The sequence below is a fragment of the Stenella coeruleoalba genome, assembly GCF_951394435.1.
Source record: "Stenella coeruleoalba genome assembly, contig: scaffold_103, whole genome shotgun sequence".
In the NCBI taxonomy this organism is placed as follows: Eukaryota; Metazoa; Chordata; class Mammalia; order Artiodactyla; family Delphinidae; genus Stenella; species Stenella coeruleoalba.
Window position 1 is genome coordinate 887,631 of NW_027646154.1, and position 17,545 is coordinate 905,175.

Consider the following 17,545-nt stretch of genomic DNA (forward strand, 5'->3'; position numbering starts at 1 on the left):
CGCAGAAATTGCAAACTGGGCCAAACAGGAGGTTAAAGGCGCTGACTCTCCAAGTGGGGAGAGTGTTAGTAAAGCGTCTGGAATGTTGCACCCGCGTACCAGGGTACGAAAACTGAGACGTATTTGAACACGTCTCCCGATCACATTGTTGATCATACTCTAGGTTCCACATGCATGTTTTAGCTGAAGGAAGAATACCTTAAACCTGGGTAGTTGAAACCCGTGGAATGGGTACCATGCAATATGACTTCAAAGGGTCTTCATTTGCTCACCGAACCTCTCCAATCCTATCACTGCTGCGTTTATGCCCCTGTACACATGCTTGATTCTCTTTCGGAGACATAGCAATCCATAGGTTTGAAGATACTTACTAGTCAGGTACATTCTTAGGCGTTTAATATGGGGTGTTGAGTCCATTTCGTTGAGCAAGGAGTTGCTCTTGTCTATTCCATATTTGGCTTAAGGAACTTTATCTGTGCTCATTTCAATCTCTGGTTTTATGCAGCACCCCAACTCACCTTTACCCTTAAGCAAGCATAAGTTGGTTTTCTAAATTTGAGACCCTGTTCTGTTCTGTAATTCAGTTCCTGTGTAGCCAAGTTTCCATTCCGTGTATTACTGATATCTTATGATGTTTCTTTTTCTGTGTAACTTATTTCAGTTAGAATCATCGTACCTGAATCCACTCATTGTGCTGCTAAGGGCCTGATGACACAGATTTCATTGCTGAGTGATATTGCTTTGTAAGTGAATACCACAACTTCTTTATCCATTTTTCACTTTCTGCGATGTTGAACTTGTACTGTAAACGAGGTTCTTGTAAACAGAGCCGTTCCAAACTTTGGGGTGGCTGTGTCTTTTTGATTTTAATTTCCCTAAGCTATAGGACCATAAGTGGAAGTGCCCTAGGCTCTGTTGCTTTGTTTTTTGATGTTTCAGGAAACACCATACACTTCTCCCGAGTGTCTATTGGCAATTTACATCCCGCCCATCAGCATAACAAGGCTCCCAGTTCTCCATGGCCTGTCCTGCCTTTCTGGATTTTACACTTTTTTCAGATGGCCCTTTTGACCGGGGGGAAGTGAGACTTCATTGTAGTGCAGATTTCCTTTGCAAGCTTGCTTGGTTGGCCAAAAAGGGCGTATGCGTTTTTTCCTGAATATATTCAGGAAAAAACGCATATGCCCTTTTTGGCCAAGTGCATCATTGTGGACGTTCTGCCTCTTTTCCTATGCTTTCAATGCAATTCCAGTCTACCTCCTGAAATCGGTTTCCTGCAATTCTGCCCCGCTTTCAAGTCCTCTTGGCAGCCTTACGTCAGTATATTTTTGGACGATAGCTGTCATTTATAACTCTGCAGGTTTGTGAATTACAGTGCCCCTGAGCTCCTTTCTTCAACTCACTTTCTTGTGAGCTGGCCAAAACACCGCAGGATGGCTTCAGGCCCTAATCTGGTTCCGGCACGGCACGCTGAGCCTTTGGTTAATTCCTCTTCCTGGTGGGAAATGAGAGTTAAATTTGCCCGTCCAGACACCTCCAGCTAGTCTCTCATTGGTTCTCGCTATTCCTGTTCATCTTCCGCAGAAATTGCAAACTGGGCCAAACAGGAGGTTAAAGGGACTGACTCTCCAAGTCGGGAGAGTGTTAGTAAAGCGTCTGGAATGTTGCACCCGAGTACCAGGGTACGAAAACTGAGACATATTTGAACACGTCTCCCGATCACATGGTTGATCATACTCTAGGTTCCACATGCATGTTTTAGCTGAAGGAAGAATACATTAAACCTGGGTAGTTGAAACCCGTGGAATGGGTACAATGCAATATGACTTCAAAGGGTCTTCATTTGCTCACCGAACCTCTCCAATCCTATCACTGCTGCGTTTATGCCCCTGTACACATGCTTGATTCTCTTTCGGAGACATAGCAATCCATAGGTTTGAAGATACTTACTAGTCAGGTACATTCTTAGGCGTTTAATATGGGGTGTTGAGTCCATTTCGTTGAGAAAGGAGTAGCTCTTGTCTATTCCATATTTGGCTTAAGGAACTTTATCTGTGCTCATTTCAATCTCTGGTTTTATGCAGCACCCCAACTCACCTTTCCCCTTAAGCAAGCATAAGTTGGTTTTCTAAATTTGAGACCCTGTTCTGTTCTGTAATTCAGTTCCTGTGTAGCCAAGTTTCCATTCCGTGTATTACTGATATCTTATGATGTTTCTTTTTCTGTGTGACTTATTTCAGTTAGAATCATCATACCTGAATCCACTCATTGTGCTGCTAAGGGCCTGATGACACAGATTTCATTGCTGAGTGATATTGCTTTGTAAGTAAATACCACAACTTCTTTCTCCATTTTTCACTTTCTGTGATGTTGAACTTGTACTGTAAACGAGGTTCTTGTAAACAGAGCCGTTCCAAACTTTGGGGTGGCTGTGTCTTTTAGATTTTAAATTCCCTAAGCTATAGGACCATAAGTGGAAGTGCCCTAGGCTCTGTTTCTTTGTTTTTTAGATGTTTCAGGAAACACCATACACTTCTCCCTAGTGGTTGTTGGCAATTTACATCCCGCCCATCAGCATAACAAGGCTCCCAGTTCTCCATGGCCTGTCCTGCCTTTCTGGATTTTACACTTTTTTCAGATGGCCCTTTTGACAGGGGGGAAGTGAGACGTCATTGTAGTGCAGATTTCCTTTGCAAGCTTGCTTGGTTGGCCAAAAAGGGCGTATGCGTTTTTTCCTGAATATATTCAGGAAAAAACGCATACGCCCTTTTTGGCCAAGTGCATCATTGTGGACGTTCTGCCTCTTTTCCTATGCTTTCAATGCAATTCCAGTCTACCTCCTGAAATCGGTTTCCTGCAATTCTGCCCCGCTTTCAAGTCCTCTTGGCAGCCTTACTTCAGTCTATTTTTGGACGATAGCTGTCATTTATAACTCTGCAGGTTTGTGAATTACAGTGCCCCTGAGCTCCTTTCTTCAACTCGCTTTCTTGTGACCTGGCCGCAACACCGCAGGATGGCTTCAGGCCCTAATCTTGTTCTGGCACGGCACGCTGAGCCTTTGGTTAATTCCTCTTCCTGGTGGGAAATGAGAGTTAAATTTGCCCGTCTAGACACCTCCAGCTAGTCTCTCATTGGTTCTCGCTATTCCTGTTCATCTTCCGCAGAAATTGCAAACTGGGCCAAACAGGAGGTTAAAGGGACTGACTCTCCAAGTCGGGAGAGTGTTAGTAAAGCGTCTGGAATGTTGCACCCGAGTACCAGGGGAGGAAAACTGAGACATATTTGAACACGTCTCCCGATCACATGGTTGATCATACTCTAGGTTCCACATGCATGTTTTAGCTGAAGGAAGAATACCTTAAACCTGGGTAGTTGAAACCCGTGGAATGGGTACCATGCAATATGACTTCAAAGGGTCTTCATTTGCTCACCGAACCTCTCCAATCCTATCACTGCTGCGTTTATGCCCCTGTACACATGCTTGATTCTCTTTCGGAGACATAGCAATCCATAGGTTTGAAGATACTTACTAGTCAGGTACATTCTTAGGCGTTTAATATGGGGTGTTGAGTCCATTTCGTTGAGCAAGGAGTAGCTCTTGTCTATTCCATATTTGGCTTAAGGAACTTTATCTGTGCTCATTTCAATCTCTGGTTTTATGCAGCACCCCAACTCACCTTTCCCCTTAAGCAAGCATAAGTTGGTTTTCTAAATTTGAGACCCTGTTCTGTTCTGTAATTCAGTTCCTGTGTAGCCAAGTTTCCATTCCGTGTATTACTGATATCTTATGATGTTTCTTTTTCTGTGTAACTTATTTCAGTTAGAATCATCGTACCTGAATCCACTCATGTGCTGCTAAGGGCCTGATGACACAGATTTCATTGCTGAGTGATATTGCTTTGTAAGTGAATACCACAACTTCTTTATCCATTTTTCACTTTCTGCGATGTTGAACTTGTACTGTAAACGAGGTTCTTGTAAACAGAGCCGTTCCAAACTTTGGGGTGGCTGTGTCTTTTTGATTTTAATTTCCCTAAGCTATAGGACCATAAGTGGAAGTGCCCTAGGCTCTGTTGCTTTGTTTTTTAGATGTTTCAGGAAACACCATACACTTCTCCTGAGTGTCTGTTGGCAATTTACATCCCGCCCATCAGCATAACAAGGCTCCCAGTTCTCCATGGCCTCTCCTGCCTTTCTGGATTTTACACTTTTTTCAGATGGCCCTTTTGACCGGGGGGAAGTGAGACTTCATTGTAGTGCAGATTTCCTTTGCAAGTTTGCTTGGTTGGCCAAAAAGGGCGTATGCGTTTTTTCCTGAATATATTCAGGAAAAAATGCATACGCCCTTTTTGTCCAAGTGCATCATTGTGGACATTCTGCCTCTTTTCCTATGCTTTCAATGCAATTCCAGTCTACCTCCTGAAATCGTTTTCCTGCAATTCTGCCCCGCTTTCAAGTCCTCTTGGCAGCCTTACTTCAGTATATTTTTGGATGATAGCTGTCATTTATAACTCTGCAGGTTTGTGAATTACAGTGCCCCTGAGCTCCTTTCTTCAACTCGCTTTCTTGTGAGCTGGCCGCAACACCGCAGGATGGCTTCAGGCCCTAACCTGGTTCCGGCACGGCACGCTGAGCCTTTGGTTATTTCCTCTTCCTGGTGGGAAATGAGAGTTAAATTTGCCCGTCCAGACACCTCCAGCTAGCCTCTCATTGGTTCTCGCTATTCCTGTTCATCTTCCGCAGAAATTGCAAACTGGGCCAAACAGGAGGTTAAAGGGACTGACTCTCCAAGTGGGGAGAGTGTTAGTAAAGCGTCTGGAATGTTGCACCCGAGTACCAGGGGAGGAAAACTGAGACATATTTGAACACGTCTCCCGTTCACACGGTTGATCATACTCTGGGTTCCACATGCATGTTTTAGCTGAAGGAAGAATACCTTAAACCTGGAGAGTTGAGACCCGTGGAATGGGTACCATGCAATATGTCTTCAAAGGGTCTTCATTTGCTCACCGAACCTCTCCAATCCTATCACTGCTGCGTTTATGCCCCTGTACACACGCTTGATTCTCTTTTGGAGACATAGCAATCCATAGGTTTTAAGATACTTACTAGTCAGGTACATTCTTAGGCGTTTAATATGGAGTGTTGAGTCCATTTCGTTGAGCAAGGAGTAGCTCTTGTCTCTTCCATATTTGGCTTAAGGAACTTTATCTGTGCTCATTTCAATCTCTGGTTTTATGCAGCACCCCAACTCACATTTACCCTTAAGCAAGCATAAGTTGGTTTTCTATATTTGAGACCCTGTTCTGTTTTGGAATTCAGTTCCTCTGTAGCCAAGTTTACATTCCGTGTATTAGTGATATCTTATGATGTTTCTTTTTCTGTGTGACCTATTTCAGTTAGAATCATCGTACCTGAATCCACTCATTATGCTGCTACGGGCCTGATGACATAGATTTCATTGCTGAGTGATACTGCATTGTACGTAAGTACCACAAGTTCTTTATCCATTTTTCACTTTCTGTGATATTGAACTTGTACGGTAAATGAGGTGCTTGTAAACAGAGGCGTCCCAAACTTTGGGGTGGCTGTGTCTTTTTGATTTTAATTTCCCTAAGCTATAGGACCATAAGTGGAAGTGCCCTAGGCTCTGTTGCTTTGTTTTTTAGATGTTTCAGGAAACACCATACACTTCTCCCAAGTGTCTGTTGCCAATTTACATCCCGCCCATCAGCATAACAAGGCTCCCAGTTCTCCATGGCCTGTCCTGCCTTTCTGGATTTTACACTTTTTTCAGATGGCCCTTTTGACCGGGGGGAAGTGAGACTTCATTGTAGTGCAGATTTCCTTTGCAAGCTTGCTTGGTTGGCCAAAAAGGGCATATGCGTTTTTTCCTGAATATATTCAGGAAAAAATGCATATGCCCTTTTTGGCCAAGTGCATCATTGTGGACGTTCTGCCTCTTTTCCTATGCTTTCAATGCAATTCCAGTCTACCTCCTGAAATCGGTTTCCTGCAATTCTGCCCCGCTTTCAAGTCCTCTTGGCAGCCTTACTTCAGTATATTTTTGGACGATAGCTGTCATTTATAACTCTGCAGGTTTGTGAATTACAGTGCCCCTGAGCTCCTTTCTTCAACTCGCTTTCTTGTGAGCTGGCCGCAACACCGCAGGATGGCTTCAGGCCCTAATCTGTTTCTGGCACAGCACGCTGAGCCTTTGGTTAATTCCTCTTCCTGGTGGGAAATGAGAGTTAAATTTGCCCGTCCAGACACCTCCAGCTAGTCTCTCATTGGTTCTCGCTATTCCTGTTCATCTTCCGCAGAAATTGCAAACTGGGCCTAACAGGAGGTTAAAGGCGCTGACTCTCCAAGTGGGGAGAGTGTTAGTAAAGTGTCTGGAATGTTGCACCCGAGTACCAGGGGAGGAAAACTGAGACATATTTGAACACGTCTCCCGTTCACACGGTTGATCATACTCTGGGTTCCACATGCATGTTTTAGCTGAAGGAAGAATACCTTAAACCTGGAGAGTTGAGACCCGTGGAATGGGTACCATGCAATATGTCTTCAAAGGGTCTTCATTTGCTCACCGAACCTCTCCAATCCTATCACTGCTGCGTTTATGCCCCTGTACACACGCTTGATTCTCTTTTGGAGACATAGCAATCCATAGGTTTTAAGATACTTACTAGTCAGGTACATTCTTAGGCGTTTAATATTGGGTGTTGAGTCCATTTCGTTGAGCAAGGAGTAGCTCTTGTCTATTCCATATTTGGCGTAAGGAACTTTATCTGTGCTCATTTTGATCTCTGGTTTTATGCAGCACCCCAACTCACCTTTCCCCTTAAGCAAGCATAAGTTGGTTTTCTAAATTTGAGACCCTGTTCTGTTTTGGATTTCAGTTCCTGTGTAGCCAAGTTTACATTCCGTGTATTACTGATATCTTATGATGTTTCTTTTTCTGTGTGACTTATTTCAGTTAGAATCATCATACCTGAATCCACTCATTGTGCTGCTAAGGGCCTGATGACATAGATTTCAATGCTGAGTGATATTGCTTTGTAAGTAAATACCACAACTTCTTTATCCATTTTTCACATTCTGCGATGTTGAACTTGTACTGTAAACGAGGTTCTTGTAAACAGAGGCGTCCCAAACTTTGGGGTGGCTGTGTCTTTTTGATTTTAATTTCCCTAAGCTATAGGACCATAAGTGGAAGTGCCCTAGGCTCTGTTGCTTTGTTTTTTAGATGTTTCAGGAAACACTATACACTTCTCCCGAGTGTCTGTTGGCAATTTACATCCCGCCCATCAGCATAACAAGGCTCCCAGTTCTCCATGGCCTGTCCTGCCTTTCTGGATTTTACACTTTTTTCAGATGGCCCTTTTGACCGGGGGGAAGTGAGACTTCATTGTAGTGCAGATTTCCTTTGCAAGCTTGCTTGGTTGGCCAAAAAGGGCGTATGCGTTTTTTCCTGAATATATTCAGGAAAAAACTCATACGCCCTTTTTGGCCAAGTGCATCATTGTGGACGTTCTGCTTCTTTTCCTATGCTTTCAATGCAATTCCAGTCTACCTCCTGAAATCGGTTTCCTGCAATTCTGCCCCGCTTTCAAGTCCTCTTGGCAGACTTACTTCAGTCTATTTTTGGACGATAGCTGTCATTTATAACTCTGCAGGTTTGTGAATTACAGTGCCCCTGAGCTCCTTTCCTCAACTAACTTTCTTTTGATCTGGCCGCAACACCGCAGGATGGCTTCAGGCCCTAATCTGGTTCCGGCACGGCACGCTGAGCCTTTGGTTATTTCCTCTTCCTGGTGGGAAATGAGAGTTAAATTTGCCCGTCCAGACACCTCCAGCTAGTCTCTCATTGGTTCTCGCTATTCCTGTTCATCTTCCGCAGAAATTGCAAACTGGGCCAAACAGGAGGTTAAAGGCGCTGACTCTCCAAGTGGGGAGAGTGTTAGTAAAGCGTCTGGAATGTTGCACCCGAGTACCAGGGGAGGAAAACTGAGACATATTTGAACACGTCTCCCGTTCACACGGTTGATCATACTCTAGGTTCCACATGCATGTTTTAGCTGAAGGAAGAATACCTTAAACCTGGAGAGTTGAGACCTGTGTAATGGGTACCATGCAATATGACTTCAAAGGGTCTTCATTTGCTCACCGAACCTCTCCAATCCTATCACTGCTGCGTTTATGCCCCTGTACACACGCTTGATTCTCTTTTGGAGACATAGCAATCCATAGGTTTTAAGATACTTACTAGTCAGGTACATTCTTAGGCGTTTAATATGGGGTGTTGAGTCCATTTCGTTGAGCAAGGAGTAGCTCTTGTCTATTCCATATTTGGCTTAAGGAACTTTATCTGTGCTCATTTCGATCTCTGGTTTTATGCAGCACCCCATCTCACCTTTCCCCTTAAGCAAGCATAAGTTGGTTTTCTAAATTTGAGACCCTGTTCTGTTTTGGAATTCAGTTCCTGTGTAGCCAAGTTTACATTCCGTGTATTAGTGATATCTTATGATGTTTCTTTTTCTGTGTGACTTATTTCAGTTAGAATCATCGTACCTGAATCCACTCATTATGCTGCTATGGGCCTGATGACATAGATTTCATTGCTGAGTGATATTGCTTTGTAAGTAAATACCACAACTTCTTTACCCATTTTTCACATTCTGCGATGTTGAACTTGTACTGTAAACGAGGTTCTTGTAAACAGAGGCGTCCCAAACTTTGGGGTGGCTGTGTCTTTTTGATTTTAATTTCCCTAAGCTATAGGACCATAAGTGGAAGTGCCCTAGGCTCTGTTGCTTTGTTTTTTAGATGTTTCAGGAAACACCATACACTTCTCCCGAGTGTCTGTTGGCAATTTACATCCCGCCCATCAGCATAACAAGGCTCCCAGTTCTCCATGGCCTGTCCTGCCTTTCTGGATTTTACACTTTTTTCAGATGGCCCTTTTGACCGGGGGGAAGTGAGACTTCATTGTAGTGCAGATTTCCTTTGCAAGCTTGCTTGGTTGGCCAAAAAGGGCGTATGCGTTTTTTCCTGAATATATTCAGGAAAAAACGCATACGCCCTTTTTGGCCAAGTGCATCATTGTGGACGTTCTGCCTCTTTTCCTATGCTTTCAATGCAATTCCAGTCTACCTCCTGAAATCGGTTTCCTGCAATTCTGCCCCGCTTTCAAGTCCTCTTGGCAGACTTACTTCAGTATATTTTTGGATGATAGCTGTCATTTATAACTCTGCAGGTTTGTGAATTACAGTGTCCCTGAGCTCCTTTCCTCAACTCACTTTCTTTTGATCTGGCCGCAACATCACAGGATGGCTTCAGGCCCTAATCTGGTTCCGGCACGGGACGCTGAGCCTTTGGTTATTTCCTCTTCCTGGTGGGAAATGAGAGTTAAATTTGCCCGTCCAGACACCTCCAGCTAGTCTCTCATTGGTTCTCGCTATTCCTGTTCATCTTCCGCAGAAATTGCAAACTGGGCCAAACAGGAGGTTAAAGGCGCTGACTCTCCAAGTGGGGAGAGTGTTAGTAAAGCGTCTGGAATGTTGCACCCGAGTACCAGGGGAGGAAAACTGAGACATATTTGAACACGTCTCCCGTTCACACGGTTGATCATACTCTAGGTTCCACATGCATGTTTTAGCTGAAGGAAGAATACCTTAAACCTGGAGAGTTGAGACCTGTGTAATGGGTACCATGCAATATGACTTCAAAGGGTCTTCATTTGCTCACCGAACCTCTCCAATCCTATCACTGCTGCGTTTATGCCCCTGTACACATGCTTGATTCTCTTTTGGAGACATAGCAATCCATAGGTTTTAAGATACTTACTAGTCAGGTACATTCTTAGGCGTTTAATATGGGGTGTTGTGTCCATTTCGTTGAGCAAGGAGTAGCTCTTGTCTATTCCATATTTGGCTTAAGGAACTTTATCTGTGCTCATTTCGATCTCTGGTTTTATGCAGCACCCCAACTCACCTTTCCCCTTAAGCAAGCATAAGTTGGTTTTCTGAATTTGAGACCCTGTTCTGTTTTGGAATTCAGTTCCTCTGTAGCCAAGTTTACATTCCGTGTATTAGTGATATCTTATGATGTTTCTTTTTCTGTGTGACTTATTTCAGTTAGAATCATCGTACCTGAATCCACTCATTATGCTGCTTCGGGCCTGATGACATAGATTTCATTGCTGAGTGATACTGCATTGTACATAAGTACCACAAGTTCTTTATCCATTTTTCACTTTCTGTGATATTGAAGTTGTACGGTAAATGAGGTGCTTGTAAACAGAGGCGTCCCAAACTTTGGGGTGGCTGTGTCTTTTTGATTTTAATTTCCCTAAGCTATAGGACCATAAGTGGAAGTGCCCTAGGCTCTGTTGCTTTGTTTTTTAGATGTTTCAGGAAACACCATACACTTCTCCCAAGTGTCTGTTGGCAATTTACTTCCCGCCCATCAGCATAACAAGGCTCCCAGTTCTCCATGGCCTGTCCTGCCTTTCTGGATTTTACACTTTTTTCAGATGGCCCTTTTGACCGGGGGGAAGTGAGACTTCATTGTAGTGCAGATTTCCTTTGCAAGCTTGCTTGGTTGGCCAAAAAGAGCGTATGCATTTTTTCCTGAATATATTCAGGAAAAAACGCATACGCCCTTTTTGGCCAAGTGCATCATTGTGGACGTTCTGCCTCTTTTCCTGTGCTTTCAATGCAATTCCAGTCTACCTCCTGAAATCGGTTTCCTGCAATTCTGCCCCGCTTTCAAGTCCTCTTGGCAGCCTTACTTCAGTCTATTTTTGGACGATAGCTGTCATTTATAACTCTGCAGGTTTGTGAATTACAGTGTCCCTGAGCTCCTTTCCTCAACTCGCTTTCTTTTGAGCTGGCCGCAACACCGCAGGATGGCTTCAGGCCCTAATCTGGTTCCGGCACGGCACGCTGAGCCTTTGGTTATTTCCTCTTCCTGGTGGGAAATGAGAGTTAAATTTGCCCGTCCAGACACCTCCAGCTAGTCTCTCATTGGTTCTCGCTATTCCTGTTCATCTTCCGCAGAAATTGCAAACTGGGCCAAACAGGAGGTTAAAGGCGCTGACTCTCCAAGTGGGGAGAGTGTTAGTAAAGCATCTGGAATGTTGCACCCGAGTACCAGGGGAGGAAAACTGAGACATATTTGAACACGTCTCCCGTTCACATGGTTGATCATACTCTGGGTTCCACATGCATGTTTTAGCTGAAGGAAGAATACCTTAAACCTGGAGAGTTGAGACCTGTGTAATGGGTACCATGCAATATGACTTCAAAGGGTCTTCATTTGCTCACCGAACCTCTCCAATCCTATCACTGCTGCGTTTATGCCCCTGTACACACGCTTGATTCTCTTTTGGAGACATAGCAATCCATAGGTTTTAAGATACTTACTAGTCAGGTACATTCTTAGGCGTTTAATATGGGGTGTTGAGTCCATTTCGTTGAGCAAGGAGTAGCTCTTGTCTATTCCATATTTGGCTTAAGGAACTTTATCTGTGCTCATTTCAATCTCTGGTTTTATGCAGCACCACAACTCACCTTTCCCCTTAAGCAAGCATAAGTTGGTTTTCTAAATTTGAGACCCTGTTCTGTTTTGGAATTCAGTTCCTCTGTAGCCAAGTTTACATTCCGTGTATTACTGATATCTTATGATGTTTCTTTTTCTGTGTGACTTATTTCAGTTAGATTCATCGTACCTGAATCCACTCATTATGCTGTTACGGGCCTGATGACATAGATTTCATTGCTGAGTGATACTGCATTGTACGTAAGTACCACAAGTTCTTTATCCATTTTTCACTTTCTGTGATATTGAACTTGTACGGTAAATGAGGTGCTTGTAAACAGAGGCGTCCCAAACTTTGGGGTGGCTGTGTCTTTTTGATTTTAATTTCCCTAAGCTATAGGACCATAAGTGGAAGTGCCCTAGGCTCTGTTGCTTTGTTTTTTAGATGTTTCAGGAAACACCATACACTTCTCCCAAGTGTCTGTTGGCAATTTACATCCCGCCCATCAGCATAACAAGGCTCCCAGTTCTCCATGGCCTGTCCTGCCTTTCTGGATTTTACACTTTTTTCAGATGGCCCTTTTGACCGGGGGGAAGTGAGACTTCATTGTAGTGCAGATTTCCTTTGCAAGCTTGCTTGGTTGGCCAAAAAGGGCGTATGCCTTTTTTCCTGAATATATTCAGGAAAAAACGCATACGCCCTTTTTGGCCAAGTGCATCATTGTGGACGTTCTGCCTCTTTTCCTATGCTTTCAATGCAATTCCAGTCTACCTCCTGAAATCGGTTTCCTGCAATTCTGCCCCGCTTTCAAGTCCTCTTGGCAGCCTTACTTCAGTGTATTTTTGGACGATAGCTGTCATTTATAACTCTGCAGGTTTGTGAATTACAGTGCCCCTGAGCTCCTTTACTCAACTCGCTTTCTTTTGAGCTGGCCGCAACACCGCAGGATGGCTTCAGGCCCTAATCTGGTTCCGGCACGGCACGCTGAGCCTTTGGTTATTTCCTCTTCCTGGTGGGAAATGAGAGTTAAATTTGCCCGTCCAGACACCTCCAGCTAGTCTCTCATTGGTTCTCACTATTCCTGTTCATCTTCCGCAGAAATTGCAAACTGGGCCAAACAGGAGGTTAAAGGCGCTGACTCTCCAAGTGGGGAGAGTGTTAGTAAAGCGTCTGGAATGTTGCACCCGAGTACCAGGGGAGGAAAACTGAGACATATTTGAACACGTCTCCCGTTCACATGGTTGATCATACTCTGGGTTCCACATGCATGTTTTAGCTGAAGGAAGAATACCTTAAACCTGGAGAGTTGAGACCTGTGTTATGGGTACCATGCAATATGACTTCAAAGGGTCTTCATTTGCTCACCGAACCTCTCCAATCCTATCACTGCTGCGTTTATGCCCCTGTACACACGCTTGATTCTCTTTTGGAGACATAGCAATCCATAGGTTTTAAGATACTTACTAGTCAGGTACATTCTTAGGCGTTTAATATGGGGTGTTGAGTCCATTTCGTTGAGCAAGGAGTAGCTCTTGTCTATTCCATATTTGGCTTAAGGAACTTTATCTGTGCTCATTTCAATCTCTGGTTTTATGCAGCACCACAACTCACCTTTCCCCTTAAGCAAGCATAAGTTGGTTTTCTAAATTTGAGACCCTGTTCTGTTTTGGAATTCAGTTCCTCTGTAGCCAAGTTTACATTCCGTGTATTACTGATATCTTATGATGTTTCTTTTTCTGTGTGACTTATTTCAGTTAGATTCATCGTACCTGAATCCACTCATTATGCTGTTACGGGCCTGATGACATAGATTTCATTGCTGAGTGATACTGCATTGTACGTAAGTACCACAAGTTCTTTATCCATTTTTCACTTTCTGTGATATTGAACTTGTACGGTAAATGAGGTGCTTGTAAACAGAGGCGTCCCAAACTTTGGGGTGGCTGTGTCTTTTTGATTTTAATTTCCCTAAGCTATAGGACCATAAGTGGAAGTGCCCTAGGCTCTGTTGATTTGTTTTTTAGATGTTTCAGGAAACACCATACACTTCTCCCAAGTGTCTGTTGGCAATTTACATCCCGCCCATCAGCATAACAAGGCTCCCAGTTCTCCATGGCCTGTCCTGCCTTTCTGGATTTTACACTTTTTTCAGATGGCCCTTTTGACCGGGGGGAAGTGAGACTTCATTGTAGTGCAGATTTCCTTTGCAAGCTTGCTTGGTTGGCCAAAAAGGGCGTATGCCTTTTTTCCTGAATATATTCAGGAAAAAACGCATACGCCCTTTTTGGCCAAGTGCATCATTGTGGACGTTCTGCCTCTTTTCCTATGCTTTCAATGCAATTCCAGTCTACCTCCTGAAATCGGTTTCCTGCAATTCTGCCCCGCTTTCAAGTCCTCTTGGCAGCCTTACTTCAGTGTATTTTTGGACGATAGCTGTCATTTATAACTCTGCAGGTTTGTGAATTACAGTGCCCCTGAGCTCCTTTACTCAACTCGCTTTCTTTTGAGCTGGCCGCAACACCGCAGGATGGCTTCAGGCCCTAATCTGGTTCCGGCACGGCACGCTGAGCCTTTGATTAATTCCTCTTCCTGGTGGGAAATGAGAGTTAAATTTGCCCGTCCAGACACCTCCAGCTAGTCTCTCATTGGTTCTCGCTATTCCTGTTCATCTTCCGCAGAAATTGCAAACTGGGCCAAACAGGAGGTTAAAGGCGCTGACTCTCCAAGTGGGGAGAGTGTTAGTAAAGCGTCTGGAATGTTGCACCCGAGTACCAGGGGAGGAAAACTGAGACATATTTGAACACGTCTCCCGTTCACACGGTTGATCATACTCTAGGTTCCACATGCATGTTTTAGCTGAAGGAAGAATACCTTAAACCTGGAGAGTTGAGACCTGTGTAATGGGTACCATGCAATATGACTTCAAAGGGTCTTCATTTGCTCACCGAACCTCTCCAATCCTATCACTGCTGCGTTTATGCCCCTGTACACACGCTTGATTCTCTTTTGGAGACATAGCAATCCATAGGTTTTAAGATACTTACTAGTCAGGTACATTGTTAGGCGTTTAATATGGGGTGTTGTGTCCATTTCGTTGAGCAAGGAGTAGCTCTTGTCTATTCCATATTTGGCTTAAGGAACTTTATCTGTGCTCATTTCAATCTCTGGTTTTATGCAGCACCCCAACTCACCTTTCCCCTTAAGCAAGCATAAGTTGGTTTTCTGAATTTGAGACCCTGTTCTGTTTTGGAATTCAGTTCCTCTGTAGCCAAGTTTACATTCCGTGTATTAGTGATATCTTATGATGTTTCTTTTTCTGTGTGACTTATTTCAGTTAGAATCATCGTACCTGAATCCACTCATTATGCTGCTACGGGCCTGATGACATAGATTTCATTGCTGAGTGATACTGCATTGTACGTAAGTACCACAAGTTCTTTATCCATTTTTCACTTTCTGTGATATTGAACTTGTACGGTAAATGAGGTGCTTGTAAACAGAGGCGTCCCAAACTTTGGGGTGGCTGTGTCTTTTTGATTTTAATTTCCCTAAGCTATAGGACCATAAGTGGAAGTGCCCTAGGCTCTGTTGCTTTGTTTTTTAGATGTTTCAGGAAACACCATACACTTCTCCCAAGTGTCTGTTGGCAATTTACATCCCGCCCATCAGCATAACAAGGCTCCCAGTTCTCCATGGCCTGTCCTGCCTTTCTGGATTTTACACTTTTTTCAGATGGCCCTTTTGACCGGGGGGAAGTGAGACTTCATTGTAGTGCAGATTTCCTTTGCAAGCTTGCTTGGTTGGCCAAAAAGGGCGTATGCCTTTTTTCCTGAATATATTCAGGAAAAAACGCATACGCCCTTTTTGGCCAAGTGCATCATTGTGGACGTTCTGCCTCTTTTCCTATGCTTTCAATGCAATTCCAGTCTACCTCCTGAAATCGGTTTCCTGCAATTCTGCCCCGCTTTCAAGTCCTCTTGGCAGCCTTACTTCAGTGTATTTTTGGACGATAGCTGTCATTTATAACTCTGCAGGTTTGTGAATTACAGTGCCCCTGAGCTCCTTTACTCAACTCGCTTTCTTTTGAGCTGGCCGCAACACCGCAGGATGGCTTCAGGCCCTAATCTGGTTCCGGCACGGCACGCTGAGCCTTTGGTTATTTCCTCTTCCTGGTGGGAAATGAGAGTTAAATTTGCCCGTCCAGACACCTCCAGCTAGTCTCTCATTGGTTCTCACTATTCCTGTTCATCTTCCGCAGAAATTGCAAACTGGGCCAAACAGGAGGTTAAAGGCGCTGACTCTCCAAGTGGGGAGAGTGTTAGTAAAGCGTCTGGAATGTTGCACCAGAGTACCAGGGGAGGAAAACTGAGACATATTTGAACACGTCTCCCGTTCACATGGTTGATCATACTCTGGGTTCCACATGCATGTTTTAGCTGAAGGAAGAATACCTTAAACCTGGAGAGTTGAGACCTGTGTAATGGGTACCATGCAATATGACTTCAAAGGGTCTTCATTTGCTCACCGAACCTCTCCAATCCTATCACTGCTGCGTTTCCGCCCCTGTACACATGCTTGATTCTCTTTTGGAGACATAGCAATCCATAGGTTTTACGATACTTACTAGTCAGGTACATTCTTAGGCGTTTAATATGGGATGTTGAGTCCATTTCGTTGAGCAAGGAGTAGCTCTTGTCTATTCCATATTTGGCTTAAGGAACTTTATCTGTGCTCATTTCGATCTCTGGTTTTATGCAGCACCCCAACTCACCTTTCCCCTTAAGCAAGCATAAGTTGGTTTTCTAAATTTGAGACCCTGTTCTGTTCTGTAATTCAGTTCCTGTGTAGCCAAGTTTACATTCCGTGTATTACTGATATCTTATGATGTTTCTTTTTCTGTGTGACTTATTTCAGTTAGAATCATCATACCTGAATCCACTCATTGTGCTGCTAAGGGCCTGATGACATAGATTTCATTGCTGAGTGATACTGCATTGTACGTAAGTACCACAAGTTCTTTATCCATTTGTCACTTTCTGCGATATTGAACTTGTACGGTAAAAGAGGTTCTTGTAAACAGAGGCGTCCCAAACTTTGGGGTGGCTGTGTCTTTTTGATTTTAATTTCCCTAAGCTATAGGACCATAAGTGGAAGTGCTCTAGGCTCTGTTGCATTGTTTTTTAGATGTTTCAGGAAACACCATACACTTCTCCCCAGTGTCTGTTGGCAATTTACATCCCGCCCATCAGCATAACAAGGCTCCCAGGTATCCATGGCCTGTCCTGCCTTTCTGGATTTTACACTTTTTTCAGATGGCCCTTTTGACCGGGGGGGAAGTGAGACTTCATTGTAGTGCAGATTTTCTTTGCAAGCTTGCTTGGTTGGCCAAAAAGGGCGTATGCGTTTTTTCCTGAATATATTCAGGAAAAAACGCATACGCCCTTTTTGGCCAAGTGCATCATTGTGGAGGTTCTGCCTCTTTTCCTATGCTTTCAATGCAATTCCAGTCTACCTCCTGAAATCGGTTTCCTGCAATCTGCCCCGCTTTCAAGTCCTCTTGGCAGCCATACTTCAGTATATTTTTGGACGATAGCTGTCATTTATAACTCTGCAGGTTTGTGAATTACAGTGCCCCTGAGCTCCTTTCTTCAACTCGCTTTCTTTTGAGCTGGCCGCAACACCGCCGGATGGCTTCAGGCCCTAATCTGGTTCCGGCACGGCACGCTGAGCCTTTGGTTATTTCCTCTTCCTGGTGGGAAATGAGAGTTAAATTTGCCCGTCCAGACACCTTCAGCTAGTCTCTCATTGGTTCTCCCTATTCCTGTTCATCTTCCGCAGAAATTGCAAACTGGGCCAAACAGGAGGTTAAAGGCGCTGACTCTCCAAGTGGGGAGAGTGTTAGTAAAGCGTCTGGAATGTTGCACCCGAGTACCAGGGGAGGAAAACTGAGACATATTTGAACACGTCTCCCGTTCACATGGTTGATCATACTCTGGGTTC

The 17,545-nt window shown here is 44.0% G+C and overlaps 1 long non-coding RNA gene across 2 annotated transcripts in view; it reads left to right on the forward strand.

The window, feature by feature from the left end:
- The window catches only part of LOC307181302, a 305,894-nt gene that overhangs the window by 23,042 nt on the left and 265,307 nt on the right, over positions 1-17,545 (forward strand). The gene's annotated exons all lie outside the window — the stretch shown is intronic.